The sequence below is a fragment of the Canis lupus genome, chromosome 4, assembly GCF_003254725.2.
Source record: "Canis lupus dingo isolate Sandy chromosome 4, ASM325472v2, whole genome shotgun sequence".
Taxonomy (NCBI): domain Eukaryota; kingdom Metazoa; phylum Chordata; class Mammalia; order Carnivora; family Canidae; genus Canis; species Canis lupus.
The window spans coordinates 73,382,746-73,389,434 of record NC_064246.1 but is presented as its reverse complement, the minus strand read 5'-3'; the positions used below and the strand labels follow the sequence as shown (position 1 = coordinate 73,389,434).

At 41.8% G+C, this 6,689-nt stretch overlaps 1 non-coding gene across 1 annotated transcript; it reads left to right on the top strand.

Moving 5' to 3' along the window:
* The first annotated feature begins 282 nt into the window (after positions 1 to 282).
* On the top strand, positions 283 to 422 carry LOC112652853 (U4 spliceosomal RNA). Its single transcript, XR_003131768.1, has one exon. It is a non-coding gene; the product is annotated as a U4 spliceosomal RNA (small nuclear RNA).
* The last annotated feature ends 6,267 nt before the right edge of the window (positions 423 to 6,689 follow it).

The following is a 6,689-nucleotide window of genomic DNA, read 5'->3' as shown; positions in this document are numbered from 1 at the left end:
AAGACATTTATTAGATCTCCTAGGATGTCCTCGAAGGCAGGCCCACTTCAGGCTTGTTTCAGCAGTTTAACTGGGGCTCAGCTTCTCCTTTGCCGCCCATCCATCCACCCATCCATCCATGCATCTGTCCACCCATCTGTCCAGTGGATGCCCCCGCACTGAGAGGATGGCTGACATTCTGGGCCGCATGGGGTCACATGCTCACTCTACTGTCAATCACTGATGAAGGGGGTGAGAAAATTTACAACTAAATGGGCCCTTTGAAAAACTGAGGTCAATTTCCCAATTGCGCAGTGGCAGTATCGTAGCCAGTGAGGTTTATCCGAGGCGCGATTATTGCTAATTGAAAACTTTTCTCCCAAACGTGTCTGGTATTCAGTGGGAGGGGATGGCTTGGCTATTTGGAGGGCAACCCCGGGGTGCCCAACACGAACCTTGATGGCCCTCCTGGGTTTTGGAGTCCAGTCCACTCTGCCTGCGGCAGCATCTACTCCAGAAGGCACAGTGCCAAGGTCCTGAGTAGCCTTCCTTTATAACTGGGGAAGCCAACGACACCAGGCATCTCAGCTGTTCCTCTTTTCTCATCTTGTTTTCAAGTTAGGGGAAATTGGTTGTTCGGCAAATCCACCCTGCCAAACAATTCCAAGAATCAGAGATTTGTCAGCTAGCTCGGATCACAGTCTTCTCCATCTGCAGCCTTGAGAGGCCCTCTGCACACAGGCAATGGGGTTGAGCGGTGCAACAAGGAGGGAAAAAGAGTCCTCTGTAATAGTCTGGAGAGGAGTGTCATTGTGGAGGTGATCTCTGGCTGCAGATAATTTGCTCCCTTACTAGTGACCTTGAGAGTTTCCTGGAATCAGTGTGATGCTGGGATGGGGACATACCAATAACAGAATGAATAAACCTGTCAGGAATTCAGCCAGGAGAGAGAAGCACAGATCAGCTCCTCCCCAGGGTTTCTTTCTTTTTCTCTTAGGATTTTATTTATATATATTGATGAGATACACAGAGAGGGGCAGAGACTTAGGTAGAGAGAGAAGGAGGCTCCCTACAAGGAGCCTGATTCAGGACTTGAACTCACGACCCAGGGACCATGACTTGAGCCAAGGGCAGACGATCAAACACTGAGCCACCCAGGTGTCCCTCCTGCCCAGGGTTTCTATCCCTCAGCATTTCTCCTCCCCTTTCTCTTTGAGGATTCAAGTGGGGAAAAGACACATTTTTAGGTAGGAGAGGATGTTTCTCACCCTGGCATGTGTTGGCAGGGCCATCTTTTGATCTTCCTCCTATTTTTCTGTGTGAATTTCACTTTAGGTCAACCTGTCTGCCCAAGCTGAAAAGTTTGTCTGCTTATTATGTTAACCATGCCACACTTTTCTATTATAGGTTCATCTTGATTTACTTTACTCATTCAACAATACTAATTTTCCATGGTTCCCATTCAATTTCTTCTTACCCAGCATAAGAGGATGAAAAAAAGATGGAAAGTTCTTTCGCATTTCTGTCTTGTGTCTCCTTTCTTCTTGCCATGAGTGCTCAAGAGTCTAAGTACCAAAGAGGAAATGTACCTCAGAATGAATGGATGAAAGATATTTTAAGAACTTCCAAGTGCCAGGTTCTGTTAGAACTATTAAAGGCTGATTATATAAATAATCTCCTGAATATGTAGCTCAAATACTAAGTGAGCTGTATCACTTAATCCTCATGACAACCATATGTTATAAACATTATTTTTATGTCTTTTAATATCCTTGTTTGCTGATAAAGAGACACTTTTTATGGGCTAACGAGTGGGAAGCAACTCAGGCTCTGAGATCCTGCTGCCACTTAGACATTCCAAAGTGGACTTTCACTGCTTCTGGAGTTCAAACCTTTAAGTTGTTTTGTAATAGTGATTTTCCTAGGCTATTGGTGAGGGGTTCCTAAGGCCTGGGCACGGGCTGTTTACAGGGCATATGCCAACACCATTTCGGAGCACTATTGAGCTCATACCTTCATGGTAATTTAAACAGAACAAGTGGGGAGGTCATAATCTGAATCCAATCAACAGATTGGTGGGAGTCCAGTGACTGTTCTGGCACACGATATTTCGGGCCCAGAGAAGACGCCGTGATTTCTGGTCTGGTTTCTGTTATTCTCTAGCCCTGGGAGCACTGGGCAAACACAGCATAGCAAACAAGACAAAACAGATAAAGTGAAGTTTTTATGACTGTTACATCGGAAGGCAATCCTGTGGGCAGGAGGTCTGTCTAAACATGCCTTAGGATGTAAATCACATCTGTGGGGCATCCTGACCTCCCCTTTTCATTCTTAAGTTTAAAACCAAGTTTGATGGATGACTGTGTTTTTAATAGAACATAAACATCTTGTCAAAGTATAAGAGTTATTGTCAAAATAAGAAGATCAAATTTTCAAGCAAGGGAGTTTTATTTATCTTCTTCTACCTCATTTTTAGTATGCTTAGGCAGGGGTACTTTTGAATGACTAGAAAAAGAGGAAGAAATCCATGGCAGGCTTAAGAAGTATATCATCATGCATCAACATATATTGGTTTTGGAAGCTATAAGGCCTTGGGAAAAATTACCCTATCTGGAAGCTCCTATAATTATGAAGTCTTTATATCTGTGGAGGGATCTGCTTTCTAATAAAGGTGTAAAGTCATTAAAAGTCCATGGGCATGTAAGTGGATAAAAACAAAGTCCTTGTGCCCAAAAGTGTTTGTGAGAGATGCTGTAATGCATGGAAGCAATGTTGCCCTTTTAGTCAAGACGTCTATGTCTCTAGCCATCCGTGTTCTTGTCCTGTGTCCCTGGCTTGTCACTTCACCTCTTTGAGCCTGTTTCCTTCTTTGTAAGATATTGACTCCTAACAGCTCTAAAAAGTCTACAATACTTTTTATAGTTCTTTAGAAATAACCTGGAAATGCTATTGAAAAACAAATCCAGCTGCTCAGTTAAGCTGAGTCTCACAGAGTCTTGACTCTCAAGTTAGCAGTCAAGAAATTACTTTGATACCATAATTAGAGGGGTTGTTGGGGCCATGGAGCCCAACTCTCCAGACTCAACAGAGAAAAAATCATAAACCACAAATCAACATATGAATATACAATGAGAAAAATAAACATTAAGTACACTGGGGTACACAGGTTTCTGGCCAGTGTTCTCCCTCTGTAGTGATATCTCCAGGGATTCCAAATTACAGTCAGAAAACGGAGCAGCGATTATGGACTCAGAGCCAAGACTCTTAGGGATAGTCTTGAGAGTTTTTCCTCCCATTTATAGTGAAGCCTGCTGACTCATCTCTAACTGAGAAAATAAAAGATTTGTCTAATGATCCATATGATTCATTGTTTATTCTCTCCCAAATCCAGTCTCCTTCCCCCTCTCTCCCTCTCAAGCCACCCTGTTCCCTTCACCTGTGCTGAATAACACTATTAGTCTTTTATTTTAGACAATAATAAGGGTAAAAAGAGAGACAGACTTTGAAGGAATGAGAAGCCTTCCATTAACAAGGGTTTTTTTTTTTTTAAGATTTTATTTATTTATTCATGAGAGACACAGAAAGAGGCAGAGACATAGGCAGAGGGAGAAGCAGACTTGCTGCAAGGATCCTGATGCAGAACTTGATCCCAGGACCCCTGGGATCATGATCTGAGCCAAAGGCAGACACTCAACCACTGTGCCACTCAGGTGCCCCCATTAACAAGCTTTTCTAAGACCTGTTATAATGTAATTGATAAGGTTTCATTATTTTGCTTACCTAGGTATACCTATGTACCTTGCCAACCTGAACTGTATCCAAGTTACCTTGGAGGGTTGAACTAGAGTGTTCCTTCTCCTCAGATCAAACGTTTATAAACAAGCTCTTATAAATAAGCTCATTACTTCTCCAGATGTCATCTCATGCATGATGTATGGGATTTACTGGTTTAAGCAGGTAGCCTTATTCAAAATCCCTAAGGAAACCTCTTGACTTTAGAGTCAAATTAGAGAGATCTGGCTGTTCAAAATTGATAAAGAAACATGACAGTGTGGGATAAACTGAGGATCCTCTAAGACAGTAACAATTATACTTCAGTCCTGGGGTCCATGTTACAAATGCAGGTTCCAGAGTGTCAGGCAGGCACTGAGATTGTAATTCAGTAGGAATTTCAAACGTTCCCAGATTATTTTTAATGTGGCCAACAAAACCCCCTCTTCTAAGGTTACTTAGTTGCAAAGTCATCTTGGATTCTGATTTATTTGTTTTGGGAACAATTCCAAGTTTTCAGAAAAAAAGGTTCTAAATGGAATCCTAAATTCATAGTCTGGGAGGATCTCAGAATAAAAAAACTATAGTGCTAAGTGGGGCCTGCTGAGACTCTAGAAAGAAGGGCCTGCCACACAAATGTACCAGCCACTCCACAACCAGCCTCAGGGATGAAGGCGGTCAGTTTTATAAAATCTTTATGTTTAAGGATATTCCATAAACATTAAATTTGTGTGGAAGAGACTTCCTACCATCCTCATTTAAGTATCTAAAATGTAGCCTTGGGTCTTATTTTTCTGTTCCTGGCACTAGCTCAGCATAAGTACTTCATAAATAATTGGCGGGTGAATAAACACATTAATAACCCAATATTGGAATGTTCTGTTTTCTTTTCTGTAACACCCACTAGATTTTAAGTTCCAGGAGAGATGGGGTCATGCCTGCCATCTTCATCATCGTATCCTAAAGTGACATGGTAATTATTCAAATATTTGCTAAACGAGGAGAAAGTAGAAGTACAAAATGACACTATACAGATATCATGCAATCAGGAAACCGAATCTTTGCCAGGAAGTTCAGCATCTGCCCTGCACAACGATAACTTTTCTTTTCTTTTCACATTATACTCTTCTGTCAAAAATTAGAGTGATTGTCTTGTTTGTATTGACCTAATACTGCATATTTTCATGGCTAAGCAGAAAGGGAAGTTTGCAGACTAGAAACTTCAAGGAAGGGCAGCCCAGGTGGCTCAGCGGTTTAGCGCCACCTTCAGCCCAGTGCCTGATCCTGGGGACCCGGGATCGACTCCCACATCGAGTTCCTTGCGTGGAGCCTGCTTCTCCCTCTGCCTGTGTCTCTGCCTCTCTCTCTCTCTCTCTCTCTCTCCCCCCCGTGTGTGTGTGTGTGTGTCTCATGAATAAATAAATAAAATCTTTAAAAAAAACTTCAAAAAAGAACTCTCTGAAAACAATTAAGAACTTCACTGTGAAAGATCTGGAAGTTGTCACTGAGCAACATATGTATACAGGGCTAATTACGAAAGAGACACATGAAACAAGAAAACAAATTCTCATCGATGTGGTGACAAACCCTCAAAACAATAGCTTTGTTTATTTAGAAGTCTGCAAAAACACTGACAATATGGGGCATGATGAAGAGTACAGGAGAGAGCTTGCTTTTTCTCAGTGCTGTCCCTCTGCTGGTCACCCTAACCATCATCGTATCCTAAAGTGAGGATTTGTGGACTGAGAGGCTGTGCTTTCACTGAGGAGGCTAGGCATCATCCAACACACTGGGGTAGGAATCATAGTCCTCCTGGTTAGTGTATATGCCATGAGAAAGCTGGTTTGTGTCCCTGAGCCCTGGGACCACCGAAGAGCTGATCCTAAAAGGATGTCTTCACATTTCCATGGGTTTTACTTTTTTATATGAAATAGGTAAGTTCTTTCAGTTTCCTATTGCTACTGTTAAAAATGACCACAAACTTAGTGGCTTAACACAATGCAAATTCATTATCTTATGATTTGGAAGGTCAGAGTCCAAAATGTACTCACCTGGCTACATCCAAGGTGTTGGTAGAGTGCTGTGTGACTTTCCTAAAGGTTCTAGGGGACAATTAATTTCCTTGACTCTTCTAGCTTCTAGAGGCATTCCATGGGCTCATGGCCTTCCTCCTCCTTCTTCAAAGCCAGTACCAGTGGACTGACTTCTCACTTCATGTCCCTCTGACCCTGCATATGTTGTCACGTATCTTTCTCTGACCTTTATTTTTGCCTCCTTGTTCCATATTTAAGGACTCTTGTGATGACATCGGATCCAAGTGGATAACCCAGGATAATTTTCCTAACCTAAAATCTACTAATTAGCAACCTTCATTCCATCTGCCACCTTAAATCCCCTTTGCTGTGTTCATGCAATTCAAGTTCTGGGGATCAGGACCCATCTTTGGGGCCATTATTTCACCTTTCAAGTGGAATGTGAAAGTAAGGTCCAAGTGAGTGTGAAAATCAGGATGTTTGTATCTGATTTTAGGTTTATTTCACTCCCATGTATGGACTAATTGGCCAAATAAATAATATATAAATAAAAAAAGGATCACTCATCTTTATAATAGGTTACTGAAACACAACTTGCATCTAACAACCTGATAACACTTAACATTGGAAATAAGTACAGAGTTTCAAGCCTTTCACTAATGATGAACTGCAAAGCACTGTGTACTGTGTGTGCATTGCTCTAGTCAATCAGTCTATCTCAGATAGCTTAATTTCGTAGTGCTGCAGTACTTTCCAGGTTCACTAGAACAGGCGTTAGTAACCTAGGCTGCACATTAAAATCATCTGAAACGGTTTTAGCAAGCCTGATGCACAGGCCATGCCCAAGACTAATTAAAACCCAATATGTAGAGGGATGGGACCCAGGCATAAATATTCATTAAAGCT